Genomic DNA, 4,925 nt, shown 5'->3' on the forward strand with positions numbered 1-4,925 from the left:
CAGAGGATGTTCGTCTGCTAGCATCATGATGTCTTCAAGGCTTGTTATAACAGCATGTATTAATTAAATCAGGGGTCTCAAACTCCAGTCCTCAAGGGCCGCTGTCCTGCAGCTTTTAGATGTGCCACAGGTACAAAACACTTGAATGAAATAGCTTAATTACCTCCTCCTTGTGTAGATCTGTTCTCCAGCTCCTTGCTAATGACCTAATTATTTTATTCAGGTGTGGTGAAGCAGAGGCACATCTAAAGGTTGCAGGACAGTGCAACCTTTAGAGTTTAGAAACTCCAGTCCCTCGAGGACTGGAGTTTGAGACCCCTGAATTAAATGCTACAAACTTGGATTTCTGTAAATTGAATAATAAACACTGATAAAGGTAAGTACATGTGAATTGAACATTACTTCTTCATTGTGTAAAATTCTCCGCCTCTTTCCTGTCCTGATGGAGTCTCTCCTGCTGCTCATCACTCATTGGTCAGATTGTCAGGAAACCGAGATTTTGATGCTCCTGTTGCTCCATAGTTCAGAAAGTTGACCTGATGGAGCAAAACCAATGTGATTTTTGGATTCAGCTCATCAAAATGACCCTAAAACAGTTGAAAAACCTGAGACAACTTTTTTGGCTGTTGACCAGTGTAGAGTTAATTAAAACTAATGAAATAATGAAAACTAAAATTGAGAAAACACTTTTTGTTCATTGAAATGAGTATAAACTCAGTATGCTATACTGAGTTTATACTTCATAAACATGAAAATTCTTTATTTTCATGTTTATGAATCTGTTTATTAGCCTTTGAACTGATTAAAAGCGGCCAAGTTATTTAGATAACATCTGCAGTTGCATCAGCTGCTCTTTTGGGGGCGCTATCACAAAATGACGAGATGGGGCATCCTTGTTCTGTGGTTTACAGTCTTATTCAGAGCTGAAGCTGACTGGAGTTTTTCCTGGATGAGTGGACGCAGGAAAAGCTAGAGAACTACAAAATATAGGCCATGCTGATTAAAAAATACAAAAAAAAAATAAAATAAAAAAAATCACACATTAAAAAAAATGCTGCAAAACAAAAGAGTTGAACATATTTGGTTAAGACAGAGCTGCCAACAGTTTGGCACATTTCACACCATATAACAAAGCCTGGGAGCAGCTCCCGTACTGAACATGTAATCCTTTCCCAAACAATCCGCTCCAGAGTGGATCTGATTCTCTTTGTTTCTGATTTCAGACTCCAGCTAAGAAAAAAGATAAAAGTCATTCTTGGTTTCTGCAGGATGGCCAACAAAAAGCTGCAGACTAAACCGAACAACAAACGTTAGTGTCAGAAATTTCACAATTAGATTTCTAAGAAGATGTTCATATAGTCATTTTTAATGTATTATAATTGACGTCTCTTGCCTTATATTTCTTTTTTTTTTTTTTTTTTTGACCGGGCATTGCATTCCCTGTTGCTGTGATCACAGACTTTACCTCTGCCTTACCTCGGCATTACATTTCAGACAGCTTCCCCAGCAGCAGTTATCTATCTGCTGATATCCAACAGGTGCAGGGGATATTTCTACCTCTAATATTTCCATTTCTTCCCCCTTTGTGTTGTGCCTAGAAACATAATACCTTGGAAAAACATCTCACACACAAACAACAGGCAGCTCTCAGCACTGATGCTTCTCTTCTATTTCCCCCTCAAAATATATACCCTCACAGCAACGTAGTGGGGTTCTTCAGTAAATAAAAGGAAAACATAATTTGAAATCTCCTTCCTATTTTAGTGCAGGTCTTACATTCGGGGTCCAGACCTCTGAATCATCCATCCTCAAGGATTGGAATATATCTTGTCCTATCATCTGTCCGCTCCGCTTCATCCTCTGGGTTCTGGCCTGGTGGTATTGGATGACTCTGGGGAAGAAATGTCAGCTAGCTTTCATTGGACAGCAGTTATGGACGCCCTGTTGGCTAACACATTATGTTCAAATGCCTGACAACCCTATGCTGCAAAATCACAAAATCTTATCAAGTGTTGTTGCTCTTGTTTCTAATGCAGATATCTTTGAACACTTGAAATAAGACAAAGCTAACTTGCAAACCATATGAACTTGTTTTTATAATTCTGGAATATCTAATAAAAAGTGGTTCCACTGGCAAATTATGGGGAAATTGTCTTGTTACAGGTGAAAGCAGTACCAGTACATTTCTAACCTTTGTACCACTGTAACATCATTGAAATTCCAGGTGACAAACTAGCACACACACACACACATACACACACACACCTACACACACACACACACAAGCGCGCGCGCGTGTACATGCACACACAAACAGTTTACACAAAAACATCCAAAAGGTTGAAGGTAATGCAAACAGAGCCTCAATCTGATCAATCTTTAAAGTTTCCACTCGCCAGACGTAGCCCTCGTGGACCAATGACAGGTCAACCAGGAAGAAAGTAATATTTTGTGCCGTCTAAGCCTTCTGGGAATACATTTGCTTTTGCAACAATGAACTGAATTATCAGAATGATGACTGGACAAGGTCAGAGGGCAATCTTACAAACAGGAGGGAAATAAGTGAAGGGCTGCTGTCTGTATCTAACAATAGCAGAAGAATTTTGTACATTATCTTCCATTTCAACCAAAAATTAATTGAATCATAGTCACCTTAGACTCAATCAAGTGTTTATGATTCCATCTCCAGTCGTCGTTTCTGTAAGAGACTCAGAGCTTCCAACCTTGGAGATTGTACATTGACAAAAATAGGATGCAAAATTTCCAGAAACACTAAATTAACAACTGGTGTGTAGACCAGATTCTAGTTTACACTGTAAAAGAAAAAAAAAAAATTAACTGCAAAACCCAACCCAAGATGCACAATTAAATCAAGCATATCGATTTGTTAACTTTCATCAGACAAATGATCTGATTCTAAAACAATTCTACTGAGCACATTACATCTCTGTACTTTACAGACGTCTAAATGAGATACTCTGACTACATTTAGGTGACAGTCTGCTAGTATTTATGCTGGTTTGCATTATTTACACTACGACCAGAGCAAATTGCTTTGAATTCTCAAAGACCTGAGCTGTAGGGACCACAGAGAGAGAAATCACCTCCGTCAGAGACCAAGAACTGATCAGAAACTCCCACATTAGTTTTGATTGAAGACTAACTAAATCACTGAAATAACATGAGCTGAGTGTATTTCATCTTCTTGCTGTTTATTTTGATATTAACCAACACACCGTTAATGTAGGTCAATGCTTTGCATTGAGCTGCACTTGCGGCTGCTATTTTCTTCTAAATCCACGAGTGCAATTTCAGACTAAGTTCTTAAAACAGTAACGATTTTTCAATATCGCCAAGTAACATAAAGATCCTGCTCTGAATGTTGTGGTTAAATCCCCTCTGCAGTTCAGCAGGTATTGATGAGAGATCAGCAGGTAGGGACAGTGAAGTGTTCACAAACGTTGCATGTTGTTTCAAACTGCTTTAATGAGTGGAGATGGAGACATTAGGACAATTGTTTGCCCAGCATCTGCAGGCAGAGCTTGGATTGCTCTTCCCTTTGAATAATTGATTGTACATTCATTGATTGTACTTTAAAGGGACATTTCCAGCTCACATGCCGGGGCCATTTACTTACTAGATATTGGAGATCTGAAAGGTGGAGGTGGTGTAGGCTCTCCTACTCTCTTTGGTCTTATGATCAATTTGTTGTGTGTTTTTTTTTTTTTACTTTAAAACATAAGCTCTTCTAGGTCAGTCCAGTCCAGTTCTGTGAAGACCTCACAGAGCAATCAAACATGAGTAGTGCGTACAGGACGGCACTTATTTGTCTTTGAAATGTTTACCTAATTGATCTAAAGCTAGTTTAACGTTTAACCTAGCCTGACTCAGTGGAGAACAGCTGAGTGTGTTCAAACAGTCAGAAACATTTGTGTTTTACTACATTTACTGCTCTAGCCTTTTGGTCTCTTTTTGGACTCCAGAAATAAATGAAGAGTGATCAGATGAAATTCAGTTAGTTTGAAAGTCAGTGAATGATAATGAAAATTAACCCAATCACAAAAATCAAATCTACACTGTGGTCTCAGCAGGTCCTGCCAGCACCAGGTCACTGATTGTACATATAGCTCAGGGCCAAAGTTAAGAGCAGGACAGCTGTACAAATAAACTCACACTCTGTCTGTCTGAATTGGAGCTAGATAGATCGGCCAGACACTAGCTGAGTCCAGAGACATATGGACTGAGCCGCCATAAGTCCCTGGAGTTACTTTTGGACCAGGATCCTGGTGATTGCAGTGTTGTACAGAGAAATCACTTTGGAAAATCTGCCTCAGTGGGTGAAACAAGTTTCATTCCCACTGTGTCACAGACCCTTGATTTGTGAAGACTCCTTTGTGTTACAATCTAAGAGATTGTCTTAGAGTCTTTGTTCTGTTAGTCCAATGTTAAAGCAAGCTTGTTAGCTAAACAATGATCCTTTTGAAGGTTTTTTACTGCCAAACTTTCACGTAATTCCCCGTTGGTCCAAATATAAACCTTATTTTTTTATAGTGATGATTTTTTGTTGTTGTTGTTGTTGTTGTTGTTGACCCATCACATACATGAAGTAATTTTTTTGTTTTCATTTTTTTTTATTAAACATCAAACCCCAAACGTTTTGTAGCCGTTAGAAACATTGTGTCTGGATGTCTGATCAAACTAAAGGCAGAGCTGAGTCAGATTCGTTGCTTCCTGCCCAGTAGAAAAACTGTTTTCAACAGTTTGGTTTTGAAGTTATGCTCACCTACATTATGGTATGCGTGTGTAAAAAGTCTGAATCTTCTGTCATCATAGCAATAGACAAATATTTTTTTTCCAGATCCTGTTGTTTAAACATATTTTTAAATTTGCACTATTAAGTCAGTTTGATCCCCACTGGATCCTCA

Source organism: Poecilia formosa, unplaced genomic scaffold (assembly GCF_000485575.1).
Source record: "Poecilia formosa unplaced genomic scaffold, Poecilia_formosa-5.1.2 Scaffold538, whole genome shotgun sequence".
NCBI classification, from domain to species: Eukaryota; Metazoa; Chordata; class Actinopteri; order Cyprinodontiformes; family Poeciliidae; genus Poecilia; species Poecilia formosa.